At 46.1% G+C, this 27158-nt stretch overlaps 1 protein-coding gene and 1 long non-coding RNA gene across 9 annotated transcripts in view; one reads left to right on the forward strand and one right to left on the reverse strand.

Moving 5' to 3' along the window:
- WIZ (WIZ zinc finger) overlaps window positions 1-27158 on the forward strand; it is a 167804-nt gene that overhangs the window by 19846 nt on the left and 120800 nt on the right. The gene's annotated exons all lie outside the window — the stretch shown is intronic.
- Window positions 12086-19648, reverse strand: LOC142818946 (uncharacterized). The gene is made up of 4 exons (XR_012896636.1): window positions 19534-19648; window positions 15183-15440; window positions 13533-13587; window positions 12086-12287 (listed from the first exon to the last, which is right to left on the reverse strand). It is a non-coding gene; the product is annotated as an uncharacterized LOC142818946 (long non-coding RNA).

The following is a 27158-nucleotide window of genomic DNA, read 5'->3' on the forward strand; positions in this document are numbered from 1 at the left end:
CCAACCTTTTGGGGCAGCCGGGGGCGGGGCTGCCGTGCTGCACACCTGGGGGTGGGGCTGCCTGGGTCTGGTGCCGGCCCCAGGTGTGTGGGTGGCCCAGATCATTTGACGGGCGCGCACAAATGCCCAGGCGGGCGCCATGGCGCCTGCGGGCACTGCGTTGGGACCACTGCCTTAACCAATTATTTTAGTATAATTTTACTAACCAATCATAACATAACCAATCATACCCCATCACCTTAGTTGATTTATACCTAGCAAAATTAATTATACAGCAGACAGAAACTGTTACAAACCAGACAGAGATCACACAGACAAACAATAGGAAAGAGGACAATAGTCATAGAATGTGGATTCCACATCCACAGCTATTGATAAGCAGTTTCTTGCCAGACGAAATGCTGTTAACTATGTTTTCCCTAACCATCTTGCTCTGGTTTTTTTTGTTGTTGTTTTTGTTTTTAAATCTGGTGACAGTGGGTGCCATTAGGACAAGGTTGGCTTCTCACAGCTTAGTGTGACACTATTTTAATACTCACATTCCATCTAAATTGCATGTGACTCCAGGCTTTACAGCTTATGGCTGCTGCTCTTCTGTCTGGTTGCAGAAGAAGGCTTTAGTTTAGGCCTTCCAATATGGCTACAGAAAAACCATATTGTTATATGTGGTTGGTCTTCCTCTTGCTTCTAATATATTTATAGAAAGTCTTCTTGTTTCCCTTTATGTCTGTAGTTAGCAAGCTCGTTTTGTACCTTTGCCTTTCTAATCTTGCCCCTGCATACCTGTATTGTTTGCGTATATTCATCCTTTGTAGTTTGTCCTAGTTTCCACTTTTTATATGACTCCTTTTTGATTTTTAGATCATGCAAGATCTCCTGGTTAAGCCAAGGCGGTCTTTTGCCATACTTTCTATTTTTCCTATGCAGCGGAATAGCTTGCTTTTGGGCCCTTAATAATGTCCCTTTGAAAAACTGCCAACTCTCTTCAGTTGTTTTTCCCCTTAGGGTATGTCTACGCTGCATTCTTCTTTCAAGAGAGGAATGCAAATGCAGCTGAGCGAAATTGCAAGTGAAGTGTGGGTTTGAATTTCCTGTGCTTCATTTGCATAATTGCGTCCGGCCACTATTTCAAAATGCCCTATTTCGAAATAAACGCTGTGTAGATGTGGTTATTTTGAGAACTAACCCTTTTGAAATAACCGTTATAATGAGATTTAACGGTTATTTCAAAAGAAGGGTTTGTTCTCGAAATAACCACGTCTACACAGCGTTTTATATTTCAAAATAGGGTATCTTGAAATAGCGGCTGTACGCAATTATACAAATGAAGCCTGGGAAATTCAAATTTGCACTTCATTTGCAATTTCGCTTGGCTGCATTTGCATTCCTCTCTCGAAAGAAGAATGCAGAGTAGACATACCCTATGTCTTGCTTCCCGTGGGACCTTACCTACCAGCTCTCTGAGCTTACCAACTCTCTACCTTTCATGAGGCATACTGGAGCGGTCGACAAAGGCTTCCCTTGTTGACTGCGGTGCATCTAGACTGCCCCGCTGTACCAGATCAGCTTATCGTCAGCACAGCGCGGCAGCCATTTTTATGTAAATGAAGTGCGATTATTTAAATCGCCGTTTCATTTTGCTATGTCTAGTAAACTCATCTACATAGCTCCGTCGACAGAGCCATGTAGTCTAGACACACCCTATGACTTCATTATCACTTTCACCCAAGATGCCTTACACTTCCAAATTCTCAACCAGTTCCTCCCTGTTTATTATAATCAAATCTAGAACAGTTTTCCCCCAGTAGCTTTTTCTGAAATAAAAAGTTGTCTTCAGTGCAGTCCAAGAACTTATTGGATAGTCTGTGCCCTGCTGCGTTAGTTTCCCAACATATGTCTGGATAGTTGGAAGTCCTCATGACCACCAAATCCTGCGCTTTGGATGATTTTGTTAGTTGTTTTAAAAAAAAGCCTTATACACCTCTTCTACCTGGGTAGGTGGTCTGTAGTAGATGCCTAGTGTGACATCACCCTTGCTTTTTACCCCTTTAAATCTAACCCAGAGACTCTCAACATGTCTCTCTCCTGCATCCAGCTCCACCTCAGTCCAAGTATATACCTCCTCCCTTTTTCCCCTGCCTATCCTTCCTGAAAAAAACATAAACAACAAATAGTCTAGTAGCACCTTAAAGACTAACGAAATATGTAGATGGTATCATGCGCTTTCATGGGCAAAACCCACTTCTTCAGATGACTGATTTTGCCCATGAGAGCTTATGATACCATCTACTACCATGTTTTGTTAGTCTTTAAGGTGCTACTAGACTATTTTTTTTTAAGTTTTTCCTGTTACAGATTAACTCAGCTAACCCTCTGAAGCTTTTGAATATTCTTCTTGAGTAAGCTATGTCCTTCTATATCAATATTCCAATCGTGTGTATTATCCCACCAAGTCTCTGTGATACCAATGATGTCATAGTTCTGTTTGTTTATTAGCACTTCAAGTTCTTCCTGCTTATTACCCATACTTCTTGCATTTGTATATAGGCATCTAAGATACTGATTTGATCTTGCCTCCAAGTTCTGCCTTTTCTCTCCTTTTTCTCTGTTGTTATAGCCTACGCTCCCTCCCATTTCCTTGTTAATGATCAGCTTCCTCGTCTAGGGATTGGGATCCTTATTAATGTTAAAAATGTCACATTGTTGATTTTTCTCTAGGAGTATGCGTGCGTGTGTGTGTGTGTGTGTGTGTGTGTGTGTCTCTTTCTCTCTCTTTTCTAGGAAAGGAGCTCAACTTCTTTGAGTGTCATAATTTAAGATCAAGTCTTACTGATGATAATTTTGGATAAGATCTTCCCTTGTGACAATTCAGACTATATATAATTTTTTTATCTGCTTCAGCAGCAATTTGTGTCCAGTTTTCTCCTGGGTGCAAAGGCTGGGAAAGGTGTGGTGCAGTGCTGATTGGATCTGGCCTGGCTAAGGCAGGTGCCCAGGGTTTGATTTGTATCCATTAGGTGTGTGGTGAGAGTTGGAATGGTGCTGGTACACAGACAGCCCTGTAACCACTTGGAATGGCTGAATTCTTGTCCAGCCTGGCATTGCACTTGCCTCTGCTGAATGATAGCCCTGTAAGGCTGCTTTGGATCTCATGTCCTAGATAACAGACCTAGAAGGTCAGCTCTCTCCCAGAAGATTGTATTCTGTCTTTCAAAAAACTATCCACAAAGACTCCAAGATCTTTGGTAACAGCTAGTTTAGTCCCTGTCATTTTATATGTATACAGGCAGTCCCCGGGTTATGTACAAGATAGGGACAGTAGGTTTGTTCTTAAGTTGAATCTGTATGTAAGTCGGAACTGGCGTCCAGATTCAGCCGCTGCTGAAACTGACCAGCGGCTGACTACAGGAAGCCCGAGACAGAGTTGCTCTGCCCGGGCTTCCTGGAATCAGCCGCTGATCAGTTTCAACAGGCTGAATCTGGACTCCAGTTCTGACTTACATACAGATTCAACTTAAGAACCCCAGGCAACTCTGCCTCGGGCTTCCTGTAGTCAGCGCTGGTCAGTTTCACCAGCGGCTGACTTGGGGACGCCTGGGGCAGAGCAGCTGGGGTGCTGCCAGGTTGGTCCAGTAGCGCCCAGAGCGGCGCTGCAGGACCAACCGGCAGCGCCCCAGCTACTCTACCACAGGCGTCCGGAGAAAAGCCTGGTCTGCTGGGGGGGAGGGCACTAGCTGCACCCCCCTCCCGCAGCAGACCAGGGAGACGCGGGCGGCAGACCGAGACGCACCGCGGTCCTGCCGCCCAGGTCCTCCGCGACTTTGCTCCGCGTCTCCCTGGTCTGCTGGGAGGGCCCCTCCCAGCAGACCAGGGAGACGCGGAACAGCTTTTCTCGCCCCATCGGATGCGGGCGGCGGGACCGCGGCGCATCTGGGCGTCCCGCCGCTCCCGTCCTCCAGGGCGAGGAAAAACCCCGTTCGTAACTGCGGATCCGACATAAGTCGGATCCGCGTAACTCGGGGACTGCCTGTAGTTGGGAATGTTTTCCAATGCACATTACTTTGCATTTATCAACACTAAATTTCATCTGCCATTTGGTTGCCCTGTCAGCCAGCTTTGAGAGATACTTTTTGTAGTTCTTGAGTAGTTTTTTGTATCATCTGCAAATTTTTCCCCCTTTTCCTGATCATTTTTGAAAACTTTGAATAGGACTAGTTCCAGTATGGACCTCTGGGGGACACTGCTAGGTACCTCTCTCCATTACTGTAGGATTATTCTATGCTTTTTAGATGAGCTTCACCTCACAGGTCCTGACGTCCATCTTCCTCCAGCAGGGTTCCTCTACCTCCCCTGCCATAGAGCTTTGGCAGCCTCTTTCAGGGAACTCCTTGTTGCTTCTCCTCCCCCTTCTTTACTGTCAGGTTGCCTCTTTATGGTCTCCAAGGGGTTGCCCCACCCTTTTAATCTGCCAGACAGGGAGCACTAGTTCTGGCCAGGTGCAGCTCGTGCATACAGTCAGACTCGCCAGTTGCCTGGGGCGCCGCATTAAATGGGGTGCCCAATGATGACACACTGCCGTTGAGGGCTTTGAATGTGGGGGCACCGATCACGCTTTCTGCCTAGGGCTCCAGTTGCTGGCAGCTTGTCTTGGAGGCGGGAGCGCTGATCGTGCATTCCGCCTGGGGTGCTAGTTGCTGGCGGCTCGTCTCAGGCCATCCCTGGTTCTAGCACTGTGCAAGCTGGACCTGTCCCATTTAATGGGGCTAGCCACCCTGTGACAGAGCTTGTTTAAATACCCCTTGAGACCTTGTCTTCTATACTGTGTGCTCTCTGGAACTGGTACTGTCACGTACTGGGCAGCGTGGGGCCTCTGGTTTCTCCTGTAGGGCTGTGTCCAGATTCAGGGTTTTTTTTTCGAAAAAAGTAGCCTTTTTTCGAAAAAACTTCACCTGCGTCTAGACTGCAGTCACGTTCTTTCGAAATTAAATCAAAAGAACGCAGCTTTTCTTTCGACGGCGGTAAACCTCATTTCACGAGGAAGAATGCCTTTTTTCGAAAGTGCTCTTTCGAAAAAAGGCATTCTTGAAAGCAAACAGGGCATTTTAGAAAGAGAGCATCCAGACTCACTTGCTGCTTTCTTTCGAAAAAGCGGCTTGCTTTTTTGAAAGTTCCGCGTGCAGTCTAGACACTCTCTTTCGAAAGAGGCTTGCAGTCTAGACATAGCCTAGGTAAATGACTGACAGTTTGCAGGCTACATGAAAGCAGGATAAACTCAGTCTTCTGAGTCCTATCCAGAGTCTCACTTGGAGATAAGTTATGGGTCCTCAGCAGTTCCCACCAGACCTTGGTCCCCCATGGCTGTTGCAGAATACACATCAGGGAGTTGTACTCATTAGGAATGTTAACTGGTAACCGGTTACCTGGTAAGTATTACTTTTAAGTTACTGAGTATCTGTTAACTGGTATCCCAGGAGTAGCTGCCCAGCCGCAGGGGGAGGGCTGCTCTAGCCCTGCCAGCCCCCTGCATAAGGGGTGGGAGCTGAGGGCCAGGAGCCATAGCGGCACCCCCCAGCCTTAATCAGCTAAATGCAGTACTAACACTGCATTTAGCTGTTTAACCAATTAAACAGGATCTTACATCGCATACTGATACGTGCTATGTCCTCTGTGCTCTGAATGAATGGTTGCGGTCTGTTCCTCTGCCCTGATAGACTGATGCCATCAGAAATCCCCATCTAGACATGGCCAGCTGAATGCCTGTCCCCCAGGCTTTCCCCTGGTGCTTGCTCTGTTCCCATGAAAGCAGCCCAATTCCTCCCCTGGGGAGGAATTCCTTTTTATATCTGTTATTGGGTAGGAATGGTGTCTGGAATGTGTGTGGCTAGGGACAGGGAGATGTAAGGGCAATAGCCAATTGAAGGGAAGGGATTTACATAATCTGGTGTGTTTAAAAACAAAAACAAACAAACAAACAAACCACCTTTTTGGAAAACTGTACAGCTGTAAATCAATCATAGGTTAGCATCCCAGCCTTCTGGTAGGTTTAGGCGGTGTAACCCTTTCCTATTTTCCAGCAGGGTTGTGGGGTTTGGTTAATGTTTGTAAAGTGCTCTGAGACCTTTGGAAGAAGTAAAGAAAGGGTGATGCGTGCACACGCTTTGGTTTATTATTGTAGGGTTGCTTATAACTAAGGTTAAGATTTTCAGTTATTTTAGTAAAAGTCATGGATGGATCACAGGAAATACACACAAATTTACAGGAGCCTATGACTTATCCATGACACTTACTAAAAATAACTGAGACAAAATGGAGCTGGGCGGGAGGGAAGAGAGTAACACACACTCTTCCCTCCCCACTCTAGCCACTGTTGCCTGTGGCAGCTGAGAGCTGTGTGGTCCCCACTGTCTGACAGTTCCTGTCCCACCACCCTGGGGCTGAAGTGGAAAATGTCATGAAGGTCTCCTGAAAGTCACATAATTCATGACACCATAATGTAATCTTAGCCTAACTCATAACTGCTGGCATTGGTTTTTATTTCAGAAATGTGTGAACTAGGGATGTAAGCAAGTAGTCAACTACATGATAAGCCTAGGTGACTACTCGCATTTCCACCACGAAAGGGGGGGGAGTAAGAGCCGGTGCTTGGGGGGGAGCTGGCTGAAAAGCCAGTTCCGCCCCAGCACCATCTTTGCGGTGCTGCCTGCCTCCCACCTTGCTGCTGCCTAGCGAGAGGGCATGGGAGGCTGCTGCAAAGCAGCCTCTGCCTGCGATGGGCCCAGGCTGGATGATTTTCCAAAAGACCTGCCCTAGGAATTATTTGGAGACCATTTCCCTGGCCTGTATTTGAACAGAAGGTCAGACTGGTCTTACCTGGCCTTGAAATTGATGAAAACCTCCCAGGGTTGAGCCTCCATTCCTGCTGACTTCAATGACAATCGCAGGTGTTCAGCCCTCTGCAGAATCAATCCAGTGTTTGCATTTCCTAGGCAGTTCGTTTTGTTTTCCTTTGGTTGAGCTGGAAGCCACAGGAGTGGGATGTGTATGTTTGGGGCTCTTCTGCTTCTCCGCCCCTTGATTTGCTAAAACTAGGTTTTCTCCTGTTGGAGTGAACTCCTGGTAAAGACCAAGTAGGCTACAAGGACTTTCCTGCCTAATGAGGATAGGTCACTTACATTATTAATGACCTCAGTGAATTGGCAGTGTGGTACAGTTTAAAAAGCCATAGTATTTATTGAATCTCTGGCTTCAGTTATGGCTGTCTGCTAAAGCTTATTTTCCATGATGAGTGTTTATCTTATGAGCTTAGCACTTGTTGCATTAGGATCTTATCTATTGAAGCAGACAGTGCACCACATGAATAAGAACTGGTGTCTAGCAACTATGCACCGTTGGGAGAGTGTGGTGGATTTGTTGAGCCACCAGTACCTTCCATGCTTGAAATTCTGTTTTGTCTTTGGAGGTGTGCAGCAAAAGAAAGAAAGAACACCCTTTAAAATTAGTCTCATTACTAATACATGCTCTGTTAATTTCCAAGGCAGTTTTTACCGTGTTTAATCCTCTGTGTTAAAAACTAAAGGTGGAATTCAAAATAGTGTCATCTAAAGTAGGGATGTGAAAGTATAACCATTTACAAGGTTTAACCAATGAACCTGATAGAGAGGCAGCAGTGCTGCGGTGGCAGACAGGAGCTGCCTCTTCCTGCTCCCTCCCCCTTCCCCACGTGCAGCCATGTAACCAGGGAGTTTTCCACAGTTACACGATTACATAATGCACTTTAACGTCCCTAATCCAAAGACCATCACTGCAAGGAACAAAACTGACAAATTACTGGCATAAACTTGAGTGATTTATGATCACAACGTGTCTCTTACCCCCAAATGCTTTACAAACTTGGGGTTTAAACCTGCTGTCCTGATGAATTTTGAGAACTCCTGAACACCCACTTGCTCAAATCTATGAAATTACTCATGTGAGTAAGGATGGTGGAATCATCCCCTTTATGTATTGGGATTATCTCTGACAGCCAGTGGAATGGGAAAGTCCAAGGCTTCAACATACTAGCAGTGCACATCTCTTTAGGACAGGAAGTGAAGCGGAATGCCAAAGCATAATCCAGTTTGGAGTGTGCCTGAGGATTCCATGAGTTATATTTATGCTCTAACAAAAAGGGCTGAATAGAAGTAGTCAAAACATAGATCGGGAGAGTAAATATGTTTACATGGGCTGACTCTGACCTTGTTGATGCCAAGGGTTTGAAGACCCTAGAAGAGGAAATGGTGGGCTTGTTAGCCATAATTTCCACAAATCACTAAACCAGGGGCATTGCCAGGGATGATGGAGAACATCAGTGAGCAGAGCCTTCAAGAGGAGGAATGATGTGTTAGCTGAGCTTCCTGTGGTAATGAGGAAGATTTAAACATGTAAATGATAATAGTTTGGCTTGGAGGATCCAAACTAGAAGATTCCAATCTAGATGATTCCAAACCTGATTCCATTTTTTGATAAAGCTATAAGCAATAGATTGTCTTGGCAGCAAGGTGCTATAAAGGAGGAGCAGGAAAGAAGTCACCAGGATCTATTGTGTTTAGACCAGTTAAATCTGGGTAACTGTGATGTGATATTTTTCAGCCAGTTTTGTTACATTTCTGTCAGCTGTGTGCAGATGCTCTAAAAACAATCTAAATTGACATAAGCATATCCACATGCATTTACACCACATGGGTTTACACTGTTTGTTTAAACCAGGACAAATTTGTATGTTGCTTGGATAGGATGGAAAGAAAATCTTGTGTATCCCCTTCATGTAGTGGCACACACATAGGCATGGACCATCTCTCTCTACGCAGTGTGTTTAATGGGCTGTGTCACGTTGTACAATAAAGGGTTCTGTGAAGTCAGCTGGACTGAGATTGGAGCATGTGATTGAATGGTAGGAGTGACAACAACTTGGGTTCCTAGGCAAGATAGGAATACAAATAATGATAATTTGATTAGCTCAAGTAGTTCAAGAAGTTTTATTGGTATAACTGTTCCCACATGAGGAAGGTAATAAGCTATATAGTATAAGGCTCCTTTATACCAGTATAAGAGTTCACACTAGGGGTTGTGCTGATATAAGGCCACTGATTTAAAAAAAAAAAAAAAAAAAAAAAGACAGGCCACACCCTAACTGACAGTTATACTGGCACAAAAACTGTGTGCTGCCTGAGGATATGCACACATGGGATGCTCCCTTGTCACTAGTAAAGCTGCAGTCAGGTCCAGTGTTGAGATCTGGGTTCCAGATCTGAGATCTGGTGGAGCAGAGAGGGTGCCCAAAGAAGGCTGAATGGCTCACAAAGGCACATCTTGTAGCTGGCCAGAAGGAACTGGATGCTATAACTAGTAGAGAGCTGGGAAAGGCAAGTGTTCTGTAAGTATGAACTCTTCATAGTGCCTTTTAATAAATACAATCAAATGCAGCATCACATTTGTGTTAAATGCTTCAACAGACTCCATTTTGGGGGAATACAGCAGTTGTGTTTTCCATAGTCAAAGCATTCTGTTACTTAGACAAAATCCAGGCCTGAAAATCTTTTAATTTCAGTTATTGGCATCTAACCACCTCCCATGACACCATGATCTAAGGAGCAGATCTGGGAAGATGTGAGGTTCTACCCATCTCAGTGAGAACTGAGGGTGCTTGGCAACTGGCAGGATCTAGCCCTGATGGATAAAATTTGTGCTCCAGCTGAGTCTAGTCCCTTTTCTGAATGGTTACCATTGGGTGTAACAAGGTTTACAGAAACGGTTGACAAAGGCATTCCCTGTCGACCAATCCATGTCTTGACTGCCATGCTGTGCTGACGATCAGCTGAGCCAGCACAGCATGGCGGCCATTTTTATTTTAATGAAGCCGGGGATATTTAAATCCCGGCTTCATTGACTATGTCGGGTAGTCTAATTTACATGCCTCTGGCGACAGAGGCATGTAGTCTAGACATACCCTTAGTTTCACCCTTCATGGATACCATGGCAGTAAAGCAATGAGCAGGCATCGCTACAAGACTCCATTCACTCACACTTTATTCTGTAACTCTCCTGTACTTTCTAAGACCTATTAAAACATCTTGAATGCAATCCCGTCAGTCTGGGCTTGCCCCCTTTTGAGAGTCCTAGTTTTGGCTGGAGTCAGAGGGGTGGCAAAATTCTACACAGTTGCACTCTCTTGCACAAATACTTTTAACGGAAAAACTCTTCCGTTAAAAGTATTTGTGCAAAATCATGCCAGTGTAGGCGCAGCCATGCAGTGCAGAAGAGGAAGGTGATCGAGCAAGTTCACTCTTCCTACTTAATGTCTCATGCCATCTGATTGCATGTACCCTGGCCAGCCTGCTGTGGCTTCCAGGAGTTCCACTCAGCATGCAGGCGAGGATGGAGCTTTAGGGAGGGTGCCAGGTCAGGCCTGGACAGAGTTTCTCCAAATGACTTGCCCTGCATTACAGCAAAGTGCCTCCCCAGGAGTCTGCATATTATAGGTGATCTGTGCCAAAGGTGCTCGGGCATTAACCCTTTGTTCTGGTGAGAGCAGGGCACAGTTGTGGTGTGGGCAGTTTTCTCCTCTCCAGGTGGGATGGATTGCTCTGAGGATCCATCTATGCTTCAAAAATAGATGTCCTGTAGCAGCATGTTTCAGAGCCTGGGTCCACTGACGTCAGGCTCATGGGGGTTCATGCACAGGGCTAAAAATAAGCCGTGCAAACATTGGGCTTAGGCAGGAGCCCAGACTTAGGGACCCATCCCCCTTGCTGGATTTCAAAGCCAGGGCTCCAGTCCTAGCCTGAACAACTACACTGCCTATTTAGCCCCCTGGAGTGAACCCTTACAGCTAAAGTAAGTTGATCTGGACTCTCAGACTTGCTACCACAGGTGTTTTTTACAGTGTAGACGTGCATTGAGTTCCTGGACTAGGAATGGGACAGACATGTGGATCTTGGTGAGAAGCTGAAAAGATTCTTGCTCTGTCCACTTGTTTAGTGCAAAGCTGGGAGTCCTAAGTGTGGCAGGGACACTGTGGATAGATGCTTGGGTTGTCCTCCTTACCCTCCCTTCCCCCAGCCCTCTCCCAGCAACCCCCTTGCCACTCATTGTCCAATGTCAAGCTCCATCCAGAAGTCCTTGGCAAGAAAAAGGGTGCCTGCAATGTATAACTTTTGGGGGATGGTGTTTGGGGGGCACTGCAGGGAGAAGTTAAAATAGTGGAGGAGATGGAAGAGTGCTGTGGAATACTGTGCTGCCCAGACGAGTGCTAACACATAGATGATTTAGGGAGATGACTACACATGCTTGAGGATGCGTATGAGGCTTATTAGTGTCTGAGGCTCACTTCAGATCCTGTGAATGGGCTTGTTGCCGTAGGAGTAGTATGCGGATCTCTATCAAGCAGCTGCTGCTTGGCTCTGACTTTGAGCATCAGGAGTAGGAAATTCTGAAATGAAGGTTGTCACTGAGGGAGTTCCTGGCCCTCTGAACCCAGATGTGACTTGGCACCTACTCTCAAGTATCGGAGGAATTCCTAAGTCCTCTGTGACCCTCTGTGGCTGCAATGTCAATAGTGTAGGTGAGAAGTAATCTGTAAAATCTTCTGAGTTTGCAGAGTGGTGTGTGCTGCAACCAGTCCTACAGACCAGAATCCACAGGACTCCATCAGGGACAGGGAACATCTGAAAGGACCTGGAGTGTGGTTAGGGAGCACTCGGGGGGGGGGGGCAGAAACAACAGGTTAGATACCAGCTTTAATTTCACCTTTCAGCTCCTTGCTTGTTCCTGTTCACTCGTTTCACCTTCTGCCTCTAGTTTGAATAGTAGCATCTGGCTTGTCTGTGGGCCATGTGGCACATCTTGGGATTTCACTCTGGGTGCTTTACCAAGGGCCACCTTTTCGCTGCTCTCAGCTGGAGGGGACCATCTAAAATGTAGTTTGCGAGATCTGGAGCTTAAAAAAAGGTTTAGGAAGATAGACCCAGAGACTGAAATCGTTCGAGCAACCTAGCCTTCCTGCCATGGATCACAGTAGCTTTGCAATTCTACAGTGAGTGGTGTCCCTGTGGATGCTCCACTCAGGTCTCAGTGCATGCCTGGACCGGGAATCAGATTTTTTTTGTGAGCAGTGCCCCTCGTGCCATGCGTGCGCACTTAGCACCCCACCCCTACCCCCGGAGCCTGTGGAGTGCATGCCTGGCATGAGTCCCATCAGTTCCTTTCAACTGTCCCTGGTGAAGATGGAGTTCAGAGCAGTGCTCTTCTTCCTGACAGAAAAACAGAAATCCTCTATTAGTTTTAAGTTTTTACCTCACAGTTTTACTTAGGTCAAGCTTTCTCAATGTTTACTTGGTGGGGGGGCTAGGGGGCGCTCAACTTTTCTTCTTCGCAGCAATGCCAGGTTCCCCTGGCTTCAAAAAATGCTATTCATGCAGTGACTTAATGCCTACCTCTGATGGCCATGCCTCATGTGTCAAATGCCTGGGAGAGTCTCATGTGGCACAGAAGTGCCCTCATTGCCTGAATATGATGGCAAGGGCCAGAAAAGACGTCGAAATGCTGCTTAAAACTGTTCTCTGGGAAAAGTCTCTTAAGTTATCAAGGGACAAACCAGAGGCGGTGCAGGCACAGCAAAAGCCTTTGGGTAGAGCAGCTTCATCACCCCGCAAAGGCTCTCAAGCTGCAAGGGCTTCCCCGGCATGCTTCCTGTCTGAGCTGCCTAGAGCCTCTCATTCCCCAATGCCATCAGTCTCTGGCATCGCGGAGAAATGCAAGTCCCTGCCAGCCAGGAGAGCTGAGGCACAAACTAAAACCGCCACGTCAACTGGCACCACTGAGGCAGCAGCTTCAGATAAACCACATATGCTTCCTCCATCAGCTCTGGTGAGCTCTCCCTCTGCACCCAATCTAACCGTGCAGAGCGATTTTGACCACCCCGTGGCACCGCAGCACAAGAAAGCGCTGCGCGAAATGCAGCACCTTTAAAAATCTCCTCAGTCTGATTAAAGAGGAATAACTGGCTCACCACGCTCCACAGCACAGGGGCACACTAACACTTCAAAGAGTGGCCCCCACTCGCCTACACTGCTATCCCCAAGATCTGATTATGGAATTGGGCATAGGAGCAGGCTCTCATCAGGCCACTCCTCTCCTTCTCCATCACTAGCTTTCTGGCATTCATACAGGGACCACTCCCTTCAACATCCCATTTGGCCCAGCCACCCATGGATGTATCCCCCACATCAGCTCCTGCCTCAGTGGAGCCCATGGAATACATGGCAAGGGTACTATCATGACTCCTTCCCTATTCTGGCATGATAAATGCAGGCGTGGGGGCCAGCAAAAGTTCCCCAAAAGCTGATCTACCAAGCTTTGGTATAAAACTGCCCCCCAAAATCTTAACCTAGATTTTGGGGATAGAATCTCCGCTACCACTACCCAAGTATTAATACAAAAATCAGGAGAAAGATCACTAGGGAAATCTCATCCCTAAAGTACAAACCAGGACATACCTGCATTTCTATTGGCTGCCTGCCGCCTGGTTTAGGTAAGGGACTTTAACCAATACTAGGTTAATAAAAAGGAAAGAGAAAGAACTTTTATTATCACCACAATATTCCTGTTGCAAGCATAATGACTAAATGGAAAAGTAACAAAATAATATGCTCATGGAAGAGAAATTTACCATGGGCCAGGAACTTAGTTACAAAGGAAAGCAAAACCCAGTTTTAAATGCACAGACATCAGATCCCATTTCCCAAACCATAAAACAATAAAACCTAATGGATTTATCTGAACTTTATCCTACTCTCCTTTCTTCCTTTGCTTAGGATCCTGAACTCAACCATCTCATGATCACTGCTGCCAGGTTGCCATCCACATCTACTTCCCCTACCAATTCGTCCTTGTCTGTGAGCAGTAGGTCAAGCTGCGCATGGCCTCTGGTTGGTTGCTTCAGCGCTTACACCAAGAAGTTGTCCCCAACATTCTCAAAGTTTCTGGATTGTCTGTGTACTGGTGTATTGGTCTCCCAGCAGATGTCGGGGTGATTGAAGTTCCCTAGAAGATCCAGGGCCTGTGATCTGGAAGCTTCTGTTTAGTTGTCTGATGAAAGCCTCTTCTACCTCATGCACCCGATCTGGTGGTTTATAGGAGACACCCACCATGACATCCCTCCTTAGAGGCTGGAGCAACAGGCTTTTCTCCCTTTTCTATACTGGAGCTCTGAGCCATCATACTGCTCTCTTCCATACAGTGCAACTCCTCCACTTTTTGTCTCCTACCTATCCTTTCTGAACAGCTTATACCCTTCCATGACAGTGATCTAGTCATGTAAGTTGTCCCACCAAGTCTTATTCCAATCACATCATAGTTGTTGACTGTCCCAGGACTTCTAATTCTTCTTGCTTGTTTCCCAGACTTCTTGTGTTCATCTACAGACATCTAAGATAACTAGCTGATTGCCCTACTTTCTCAGTATGAATCAGGGGTCCTTCTTTTGTTTCTTCTAGGTATCCTGCTTACCTCAGGGCTTAAGTCACTGCCCCTGATGAACCTAGTTTAAAGCTGCCCTCACTGGCTACGTCTAGACTGACACGATTTTCCGCAAATGCTTTTAACGGAAAAGTTTTCCATTAAAAGCATTTGCGGAAAAGAGCATTTAGATTGGCACGGATGCTTTTCCGCAAAAGCACTTTTTGCGGAAAAGCATCTGTGCCAATCTAAACGCGCTTTTCCACAAAAAAGCCCCAATCACCATTTTCACGATCAGGACTTTTTTGTGCAAAACAAATCTGAGCTGTCTACACTGGCCCTTTTGCGCAAAAGCTTTGCGCAAAAGGACTTTGCCCGAACAGTAGCAGCATAGTATTTCTGCAAGAAGCACTGATTTCAGACAGTAGGAAGTCAGTGTTCTTGCAGAAATTCAAGCGGCCAGTGTAAACAGCTGGCAAGCTTTTCCGCAAAAGCAGCTGCTTTTGCAGAAAAACTTGCCAGTCTAGACACAACCACTAGGTTTGCAAGCCTCTCTTTGTTAGGTGGATCCCATCTCTTCCTAGCAATCCTTGTGCCTGGAACATCATGCTATGGTCAAAATCCAAATCCCTCTCTCTGACACCACCTGCGCAATCACACATTTATTTCCAAAATTCTACAATACCTACCTTGGGCCTTTTCTTTCAACAGAGAGGATGGATAAGAACATAACTTCTTTGAGTGGTGTCCCCGTGGGTGCTCCACTGTAGATGTTGGGTCATTCTGGTGCCGCAGTTTTGAGTTTTCTTGAGCAGTGGTCAGCTGAACCATGCTTGCACGGCACATGCCTCACACCATTTGCACTCTTTTGATCTCTTGTGTGGTCCAGTTCCTTCTTTGCTGCCCACGGTTGCAGACGGAGCAAGCCATCTCTCCTCAGAGAAATCCTGGCAGGAATAGAATAGTTAGCTGTTTAGTCTTGTAGTCAGTTACAGGTTTTTTTTCTAATTCTAGTTGTTATAATTCATTTTATTACTTAAAAAAAAAAAAAAAAAAAAAGAAGAGTTCATTAGTTAGTAAATCGTGCACTTATCCATGCCGGGCTCTCTCGGGTTTTAGAAGTGTGCCACATGCCGTGATGCTGTGCCAGCTTTGGACAGTCATGCCGAGTATATCAAGTGCCTCGGCGAGGTTCATGTGCCTAAAATATGTGTCCACTGTGCCACGTTGACCGTTAGGGCACGTAAGGACAGGGAGATAAGATTAAAAAATTATTTTATTTGACAAAACATTTCAGCTGCCAGAGTATTCTCATAAAGTTTCCGCTCTGCAGTCTCCTAAAGCGGAGAAAAGAAAGGCCGTTTCACCATAGTCCGCTCCAGCTCGAAAAAGAGCCTCGCCAGCTCGGTCTTTACCTTCAGCCAAGGGAGTATCGGTGATAAGTCAGGCTCAGTGGCGTCCAAACCTAAGTCGTGTTCGGAGCTGAAATCGCAACAAAAATCTGCAATGGTGCTGTCAATGGTCGTAACCGTCACCGCTCGGTGGCGACAGCACCTGTGTACAGCGGTACCAACAACATCGGCACCTTCAGCGTCAGAACTGTCAACAAACATATCAACAGCCTTGGTGCTGGCCACTCACGTGCCGATGACCTCAGCACCAATCTTCAGCACCATATGCCTCGTCCAGCCCTCTGGTGCCGAAGAAAGTACCTCAAATCTGCCTCTGTCAGATTGGCGAGCCCGGAACTGCTGATGCTCTCACCAGCGCCGTCTTCTGCACCACCTTCTTCATATTCTCCTCAAATAACGGATGACAGCGGCACATCCCACATGAACAAGCTAGCCACCATTTGCCTAGGTACCGTTTAGCACTGTCCCCTTATACAAGATACCTACCTCATTCTTCTTCAAGGGGATCACCGCGCTCACCCTGTTCCCCGTACCTACCGCCACAGAAGCGGTATGTCATCTCGGCATGTTTCACCAGTCCAATTTTACCACAGACGACATAGCCCAAGATACTATAGATATCAATCTTGGCATGACTCAACCCATCATTGCTATCATCATTTTGAATACGACAATCCTTGCTGCCACAGTCACCTGATCTCCCGTGCTCCCTCAGTTTCCCCACAACACTCACATAGTCAGGGAGTAGCAATGTCACCATCTAATGCTCCCTCTTACAGCTTATCATTCAGAACCCAAGGAAGGTCAACTCTCCGAAGTCGAAGAGCACCCACCAGGTGTATCACCAACCAATCAGTCACTGTCATACCCTGACAAAGTGGTCATACATGGTGACCACTCCCCTCCTGACGACTTGAAGCAGTTTCAGGAGCTTTTTGAAAGGGTGGCTGCATCTCAGTTAATGTGATGTCCTGAGGTACCTGAGAAACAACACAGGCTCCTTAAAATCTCCAGTCCTCGCAACAGGGAAAAGTTGCAATCCCCATAGATGATGACGACATGGAGGCTGCCGATGAGATATGGCAGACCCCAGCTGCAGCAACTCCAACTCACAAAAGAGCTGACAAACGATATTTCATCCATCCAAAGTGACTTGATTTCTTATTTTCCTACCCTCAACCAAATTGTTAGTCCTCAACACTGCTCAACACAGAGCCAAATTACCATAATATAAAAACATGATGGATAAGGATAATAAACATATGGATCTGTATGGGAGAAAGCTTTATTCTTTGGCCACCTTACTCCTGCATATTGCAAACTACGTAGCACTACTCTCCATCCCCTTTACCTCACTTCCCCCCATCTCACCCTCTCCTTCCCTCTTCAGGGACCCCTCTCACGAAGACGTATTTAAACAGGAAGTACAATGACTGCTCAGTATAGGAGCAATGGAAATAGTATCAGAGGACTTCAGAGGCAAGGGGTTTTACTCCCATTACTTTCTTACACCAAAAAAGAGGGAGGATGGCGGCCTATTTTGGATCTCTGCAAATTGAATCGGTATCTTCAAAAGCAACGATTCAAAATGGTTACCCTAGCTTCAATAATCCCAGCATTAGAGAAGGGAGACTGGTTTGCAGCCCTCAACCTGCAGGCTGCCTATTTTCACAACTGTTCACCCCGTGCACAGACGGTTCCTACATTTCGTGGTGGGTACAGATCACTATCAATACTGAGTACTACCGTTCAGCCTTTCGTCAGCACCAAGAGTGTTTTCCTTGTAGACAGCGGCTGATATAGGGCAGGCCGTCTGCTGAAGGGCTTGCTGGCGGCTGCTGGAGGAGGAGGGGGATTGTGATGGGGTGCTACAGCCCCTCACTTTAAATTACCCGGCGCCGACCAGTACGGGCCATGTGGGGCCAAGGGAGCACATGCACGGCTTGCTGAAACACCGTACAACAGCTGAGAGGAGAGACTCCCAGGCATGGTGTGACGTCACGTCATGGACCGGGACTTTAAAACCGTGTGGCCCAGCTTTGCACCACTTGGTTTGGCACGTGGTCTGGAGCCTGGCTGGGATTGAAGCCGCCCTGCAAACTGGAAGGCAGAAGGTGGATGGCAGAGGAAGGGGCTTATGCTGAGGGGAGGGGGGCAGGTCAAGAGAAGAAAGGGGAAGGCACCAAGGGACAGGGTGCAGGAGAGACAAATGCCAGGGGGCCAAGTGGAGACAATGAGAAAAAGGTCAGGAGGGGAGGTGTCTGTGGGAGGGGGAGACAGGGTGATGCTGGGAGAGGAGAGAGTAAGGGCATTAGGGGCTAAAGTGTGGAGTGGGAGGGTCTGGGAGAAGGCTTGAAAGGAGGGGTGGACATGAGGAAGGTGGGGATGGAGCAAGGCATGTATGAGGGCACAGGGGCATGAGGGGAACGGACAGAGGGTGGTAAGGGGATGGGCATCAGGGAAAAAGAGGGCAAAGGGCGCAGGGGCAGTGAGGGAAGGGGGAGGCACCAGGAGGGTACAGGGGTAAGGGAAGATGCAGGTGCCAGGGTATTCTGGGGGTGAAGCAGAATGGCAGACAGCTGCAGGGGAGGGACCAGCACCAGAGGAGAGAGGCAGGACAGGTGTGTAGAGGGAAGTGTTAGGAGAGGGGATGAGCAGGGGTAGCTCACATGATCAGAGTGGGGCTACTGCAGGAGTAGGCACAGGGGGACCCCTTTTTTCTATTTTTTCTCCAAAGGGGGGCCCTGTGAAATTGTGCTGCCCTGGGCCCCACAAAACCCTCATCTGCCCCTGTTCTCAGGCAAGCCATGATTACTTTTCCATTCCTCGATGATTGTTTGGTAAAAGGTCCATCAGAAGTGGAGACACAGTGAATGGTGGCAACAACCAGGGAAACATTCAATCTCTTGGGTCTTATACTCAATGTACAGAAGTCAACGCTACAACCTACACAAACTCTAGAATTCGTAGGTGCCAAGCTAGATTCCGTATCGGCAAGAGCATACCTTCCTATGCAAAGATTCTAAGCAATCCAAGAACTGGTTACTACTGTTACTCTCAGCCCCACAGTTCCCATACTTACCTGTCTTCAGCTTATGGGTAACATGGCTGCTACAATCTATGTAGTCAACCACACCGGTTTACATCTTCAATGTCTTCAACACTGGCTTACGACACTATACGCCCATCACAAGAGACAAGTACACAGACTGGTCTCCCCTTCTCTTCACATCTTAAACTCTCTCATATGGTGCACCAATCCCTGCAATCTTCTAGCAGGCTTACCATTTCATCGGGGCCAACTATCCGTTCATATAACTACCAACGCATCCCTCATCGGATGGGGAGCCCACGAGTGCTATATCAATGCAAGGACAATGGACCATACAAAAGACTATTTTTCATATCAATTTATTGGAACTCAGAGTTGTGTTCAATGCATGCAAGCATTTCGTTATACGCATTCTAGGCAAAAGTGTCAGAATATTGACCGACAGTATATCACCAGTGTATCACTTCTACATAAATCACCAGGGAGGTGCCCATTCTCATGCTTTATGAACAGAGGCGGTCCAATTATGGAACTGGTGCATATGAAACAAAATCACTCTCATAGCTTCATACTTACCAGGAGTAAACAATATCACAGCAGACAACATTAGACACGAATGGGAACTGCACCCTCAGGTCCTCCGGTCCATCTTCCAATGATGGGGTACACCAGAAATCGACTTATTCGCTTCCTACATAAACAAGAAGTGTTGCCGTTACTGCTCCTGAGCAGGCATCAGACCGGAGTCTCTAGGCGATGCCTTCTCAGTTGGAAGGGTCCCCTCTCATACACGTTTCCCCCTATCCCGCTCATTCCCAAGGTGTTGGAGAAGATCGCCAGAGGCAGAGCGACAGTTATTCTCATAGTACTGTTTTGGGCACAACAGATATGGTTTCCTTGTCTGTTTTTGATGTCTCCTCAGCCTCTCTACCACCTTTCAATTCAGTACGATCTTCTGACTCAGAACAGGGGATCCTTACTTCACCCGCAGCCACATCTTCTCCACCTAATAGCATGACTCATTGTTGGTTCCACCAGGAAGAACTACAGTGCATGAACCAAGTAAAACAGGTACTCTTACACAGCAGAAAACAATCCACCCGAATCACTTACCTTCAAAAGTGGCATAGATTCCTCTCTTGGTGCTCTAACAAGCATTTAGACCCCAGAACAGCACCATTATGTACAGTTTTGGATTACATATTGTCCCTCAAGGACACTGGATTACCCCTCTCCTCTTTAAAGGTGCATTTATCAACGATCACTGCCTTGCACAAGCCAGTTGAGGGGTGGATAGTTTTCACTCACCCCATCACAAAGTTATTTATAAAGGGCCTTTCCAACCTATACCCACCATGCAGGCTACCACCACCATCATGGAACTTAGAAATGGTTCTGGACGCCCTTTGAACATCTAGCTACTTGTCCACTCTCTATGATGATGCTAAAGGTACTTTTTCTGCTGGCAATCACTTCTGTTCGCAGTGTCGGTGAGTTGGCAACCTTAATGGCGGTTCCACCATACACTATTTTTAATAGAGACAGTTAGTACTACATCCACATCGTTCCATCATTCCTAAGGTTTGTTCTGACTTTCACATAAACTAACCCATTGTACTCCCTTCGTTTTACCCTAAGCCACACTCAACTACAAAGGATGCAATATCTCATTCATTCAATGTACACAGAGCTCTTGCATTCTATATAGAAAAGACCCAATCTTTCCGGAAGTCAGATCATTTACATGTTTCTATAGCGGAACACAATAAGGGATATCTGCTATCGTCACAACGTGCCCCCAAACTCTGTCTCCTGCATTACGCAATGTTATATGTTAGGGAATAAACTTTACCTCAAACACCTAGAGCACACTCTACAAGGGTGGTGACGACTTCTACAGCCTTTCTTCATGGGGTTCCTCTCAAGGACATCTGCAGAGTGACTACTTGGTATACCAATGACACTTTTATGAAGTACTTTGCAATCTTGAAGGCTCTGGCGAAAGACACTATTGTGGCCTCCGTGGTCCTATTGACCACTGTCAAACCATAAATCCAAGGCCCACCCACTGCTTATACTGAGTACTGCTACACATTCACCTACAGTGGCGCACCTATGGGGACACCACTCGAAGAAGAAGAGGAAGTTACTCACCTTGGTGCAGTAATGACGGTTCTTTGGGATGTGTGTCCACGTGAGTGCTCCACTACCCACCCTCCTCCCTGTCTCAGATTCTTTTTCCTTAATATCTTCCAGATTTTGGGGTGGGCTTGAGGAAGTGGCAGGAGCCGGACCGCGCAAGAGATCAAAAGAGTGCGAATGACATGAGCGGTGCAAGGTGCATGCCGTGAATGTGTGGTCCGGTTGACCACTGCTCAAGAAAACTCCGATCTGCGGCGCTGGGATGATCTAACACCTACAGTGGAGCACCCATGGGGACACACATCTCGAAGAACCATCATTACTGCACCAACGTAACTTCCTCTTGCTCCTCAAACTCCTTGATCTTTCTTCCCAGAACCATGTAATCTGCAGTCACCCACTTAAGGTCATTCTTGGCAGTATTGTTGGCTCCTATGTGAAGAAGTAAGAAGGGGTAGTGGTCCGAGCACATTAAACTTTGAATTTTGCTTTCATCTCAGATGTGGAAACTTTCATTTCTGAACATAATTCTGCTCTGTCCCTATGTTCTACATTATTATCCTTATTGAAAACTGAAGTAAAATTATTAATTTGGTTTTGGGGCCATACCTAGATTCTTTAATCTCTGCCCTCCTTGCTCTATAGCAGCCTGACTTTTTTTTTCTCTCTCTCTCTCTCTCTCTAAATATATCTGGATTACTTCTTACTATTCTGTTTTTAATTTCCTTTACAAATTCTAAGCCAGCTTGATTGGCAATTTTCACTTTCTTTCTAGACTTTCTGATCTCCACGATTGTAGTTATCTTTGCAGGTCAGTTGGTTCCTTCTTCTGTTCCTTGTAGGCTGTCTGCTTACACCTATGAGCTTCTGTAGCCCCACTCTGCCGAATTTCAAGTTCCTGCTCATCAGGGTACTAGGGATTCTCGATGATGTAATTGTAAGGATGATTTTAACATGGGAAAACTGTATTTTCCAAAAGATCAGAAACAACTAATATGGTTTGGCTGAAACTTTCCAAAATAATTCAGTCTGAGGTAGACAGTGGGCATGGGAAATTTCAACCCAAACAGTTAAGTTGCAAAATTATAAGCCACTGAAAACAGGATCTTGTAATGGGAAGTGTTGAAAAGCCTTAATAATGCTTCTCTGTCAAGAGATCATTAAAATTACATTGCTAAGAATTGTAGTGTTGCTTGCAGAACCTTAATCTGTCTCCTTTTAGCCTATGCATTATGATAGTCTCTTTCTCTTTCAAGAACAGCACACAATTTCCCAAATATTACGGTGTGACCATGACAAGCTTCTTCCTCCAGTCTTAGTTATCTTGAAGTATTCATTCGGTCTCAACGCTCTCATTGTCAAGCACCTTAAGAGATTTGTCTCCCACCACAAAAGATTCAGATTCTGCAAGTGAGGCCCTGATCCTGTGATTTACATTAAACAGATGGTTTGCAGTAGTGCTCTGTATACACGTTATAATTGGCAAATTGGGCCCAAAGTTTCAGTTTTAAAACTGCATCAAACATTCCAGGTGTTCAGAGTTCTCTTCCCAGATTGTCTGATGGATTAAAACATGACACTGGAATTACGAATGTCTATTGAGTAAGGTGTTGACTCTTAAATCTAATGTAATTCAGCCAGACATTTTTATAATGTGAGTATTCAATTTTCAAACCAATTTGTATTTTGTTATGGCAATGCTGTGTGCAAATGACCATAGCAGCAAAGGGCAGAAATAGTACTGGTCATTTTTGTCCAGAATAGTGCCCGTTTAATTATTACCCTCGGGCCATATTGTGCCCTCAATCTCTTCTGCTGTTATTGGTAGAAGAGCCTCAGTATGAGTTCAGCCATAATTGCTTGTATCATTTGGTCCTCCCTTCAGGCTGAGTCTGACACCCCTTATCAATGTGAATGTAATTATTCTAGTGCATGAGTATATTACATGAATTGTGTGTCTCTTTCAGAGGCTTATAACTTTAGCCAACATCCAATTTTGGGTGTGGGGAGGGGGAGGCTGGAACAGTCCATTGTTCAAATCTGTCTTGAAGGCACTGAATTTCTTAAACATTGAGGGTGTGTCTAGACTACATCCCTCTGTCAGCAGAGAGATGTAAATAAGACACTTGGAAAGTGCAAATGAAGCTGGGATTTAAATATCCCGTGTTTCATTTGCATAATCACGTAATGGCGCTCTCTCGAAAAAGTGCTATTTTGAAATTGGAACCGCAGTCTAGATGCGGTTCTTTGGAAAATAGAAGCCTTTTTTGAAAGATCCTGTACTCCTCTAAAAATGTGCTTGTGCTGAGGAGAACTGGATTTTAAACCATCTCCCCCCAGCACCAGCTCCTGCTTCCCCTCCCTTGGGGGGTGGCGGGAAATGCAAGTAGTTGACTCGACTAACCAGTAAGCCTAGGCTTATCCATTAGTTGACTTCTTGCTTACCTCTGGCACAGTGAGTATGCTTATTAAGTTTCCAGATGTTGCAAGTGCTTCGGAGGATAGGGTCAAAATTCACAATGATCTGGAGAAATGGACTGAGGTCAGTAGGATGAAGTTTATTAAGGACAAATGCAAAGTACTCCACTTAGAAAGGAACAATCAGTTTCATACATACAGAATGAGAAGTGACTGTCTAGGAAGGAGTACTGCAGAAAGGGATCTAGAGGTTATAGTGGACCACAAGCTAAATATGATTCAACAGAGTAACACTGTTGTGAAAAAAAACAATCATGATTCTGGGATGCATTAACAGGAGTGTTGTGAGCAAGACACAAGAAGTCATTCTTCTGCTCTACTCTGTGCAGATAAGGCCTCAGCTGGAGTATTGTATCCAGTTCTGGGCACCACATTTCAAGAAAGATGTGGAGAAATTGGAGAGGGTCCAGAGAAGAGCAGCAAGAATGATGAAAGGTCTAGAGAACATGACTAATGAGGAAAGACTGAAAGAATTGTGATTTTTTTAGTTTAGAAAACAGAAGACTGAGGGTATGTCTACACTTGCCCCCTAGTTCGGACTAGAGAGGCAAATGAAGCATACCAAAGTTGCTAGTGAAGCATGGGATTTAAATATCCCGCGCTTGATTAGCATATTTGCGTCCGGTCGCCATTTTAAAATGCCGGTAGCCCGAATTAACTCGCCTTATGTAAACGCGGTAGTCCAATCCAAAACCCTTCCCTCGAATTAACTGTTAATGAGGAGTAACAGTTAATTCGAAGGAAGGGTTTTGGATTGGACTACCGCATCTACACGTGGCGAGTTAATTTGGGCTACCAGCATTTTAAAATGGCGACCAGCTGCGAATATGCTAATCAAGTGCGGGATATTTAAATCCCATGCTTCACTAGCAACTTTGGTATGCTTCATTTGCCTCTCTAGTCCGAACTAGGGGGCAAGTGTAGACATATCCTGAGAGGTTTTCCAGGTATCTAAAAGGGTGTTATAAGGAGGAGGGAGAAAAATTGTTCTTCTTGTCCTATCATCAGAGGCCAAGACACAATGGAGGTTTGGACAGCAAGGGAGGTTTAGATTGGACATTAGGAAAACTTCCTAACTGTCAGGGTGGTTAAACAATGGAATAAATTGCTAATGGAGGTTGTGGAATCTACATCACAAGAGGTATTTAAGAGCAGGTTAGGTAGACATCTATCAGGGATGATCTTCTAGACCAGGGCAGCCTGCGGCCTGTTTGTTTGTAGCCTGCAGTGCAGTTTGAGTTTACGTGGGGCTCAAGACACGGTCCACGGGTGGGATCCTTTGAACATGGCCTCCACTGGGAACATGCTCCACAATCGTGAGTCAATATAATGGTTTTCTGTTGATATGCGTTTTAGTAGTTAAATTCCTGGACTGTCATTGCTCATTGTCATATGGGTAGAAATCGGGTAAATATTGCATTGTATTAATATCAGTGGAACAGATTTAAATGGGGCCTGGGTGTTCATGCCCCAAAGTGTGAAATAAGCTATTTGCATATATTTGCATGTATGTGCACCCACACTTAAGTCTCAGCCCTCAGCATGTGCTGTGAGTATGGAAGCACTGGGGGCTACCGTGAAAGTTGAGTAGCCCTGTTCTAGACCGTGTTTGGTCCTGCCGTAAGGGCAGGGACTCGATGACCTCTTGAGGTCCCTTCTAGTTCTATGATTGTATCCCTAATCCAACATGGAGCTGGGGATTAGATTTAGCCTGTATTCTATTGTTTTCTTTTTTTTTCTTACCTCTCCATCTGTGCTTTCTCTCTTTTTATCTCTCCTTTTCGTCTCCCTGACTCATTCACACTCTCTCTCCTGACTTTGTAAGGAAAGATGCCAGCATTATGAGAGGATCTTGTGATTCATCCAAGGGATCTCTCCTGAGTTGTTTCAGGGGCTTGCCGTTGTAGCTAAGAGTGCTTATCTCCTCTCCTGTGGCTCTGGAGAGACCACTAACCCTACGGGGTCTCTTGGATATATAACCCTGCATTCCCCCAGTGGAGGAAGGAAGGGACCCACTCTTGGAATGTTCTCTGTAGTGCTGCCTGTGTAGACAGCTGTTGAGAATTTGAGAGAATGCAGTCCCCTCCAGTGCTGCATCATCTCCTGAGTTGGAACTGTATGTTAAGGCTCTCTGCTTTGCACAGGAATTCTCACACCTCAGCTTGCCAGGGCTGAAGATGTTGCTAGAGGCAGCCCAAGCCCAGTGGGTTGCCAAAGCGGCTCCCTCAGCCAGGATCACTGACACCCAGATCACTCTCTGGGATCCCTAGGCCTCTCTGAGCCAGCAGGACCAGTGCAGGGATGGGGCTGGGACCACTGCAGATCCGAGGGAGTGAGGTGATCTAGATTGCTTTGTACCTTTATCCTTATAGCTTTGACACTAGGGATTTTTGTTTTGCTGTGTGAGGTTAACCAGAATACATAGCTTTTCAAAATCAAAATATTTTAAAAAGCCTACATTGAAGTCCTCTCTCTCAAGAGCTAAAGCCCCATGTTTTGTGAATCCCTTTTTGGGGAAGAAAAGGTGTGTGGGGGGGGGGGGGGGGGAAGGAAGTCCCATAATGGTCATTGCAGTGGAACCCAGAATACCTGTATTGGACAGCACTGCATCGTAGTGTCAGAAAATTACTTATAAATTGTGATAAAGGAGTTCTATAGCCCTTGCCTGGTGACTGCTTTGCAATAATGTCTGAGTTACTGGCAGAATAAACAGATCTCTTTAATTCCCAGATTTCTGCTGTCGCTGTTGTCGCTTGTGACATGTCTCCTTGCTACTTGGAACAGGAATGTGAACACTCCTCTCTTGCTTCACTCAGTTTCCAAATGAAGAAAATATTCTCTCTGCTTCTGTAGGTCTCTTCTATGCAGTGTCTTATGCTGGGGTCTCTGAATTCCTTCCAGGCCACCATGAGAAGTGACAAGATAGCATCTCTTGTGTCTTTCTCCTCAGGGTGGGGAAATTGCTTGTGATGGTTTTTTTTTATTTAATTTTATTTTTTTGGTGTATCTGCTGTGCTCTGTGCTTTTAACTAACAAGGGCAGGTCAAAAATATGCACCTTGCACTTGGAGGTGAGGTTCCTAGATTGCATCAGAATTTGTCCCATAGTTTTGGACAGCCCTGAGAGAGTTCCATTCTCCTGCATAGATGAGTCTCCACCATGGAGTGGTGCCAGAGAGTGAGGTGGGGCAGGGCTGTTATCCCCATTGCACAGAGATGGAAAATGGAGGCAAGGGGAGACAGAGTCTGTGACAAAGCAGGGAACTGAATCTGGATCTCCCAAATCTTAGGTTAGTGCCTGAACCACGGGACCAGCCTTCCTGCCCCGCTGGGATAGCCTGCACCACTGAGTCCTTGGGGACTCAAGCTAATGTTGGGTTTGGGACACCATCCGTGGAGTTGTAGGGACTTTCACTGTTTGTGAGGTTGCTGATTTGGAAGTTCTCTCGTTATCCTTACTGTACTGTGGGCAGCTTATCACAGAATGAGACCATTTAGGTGGGCAAGGGGCCTCAGCGGGCCAGATTCGGCCCACCAAGCAGATGGAGCTGGCCTGCAGAGGCCCTGGGAATGCGCAAAGCC

Source organism: Pelodiscus sinensis, chromosome 19 (genome assembly GCF_049634645.1).
Source record: "Pelodiscus sinensis isolate JC-2024 chromosome 19, ASM4963464v1, whole genome shotgun sequence".
NCBI lineage: Eukaryota > Metazoa > Chordata > Testudines > Trionychidae > Pelodiscus > Pelodiscus sinensis.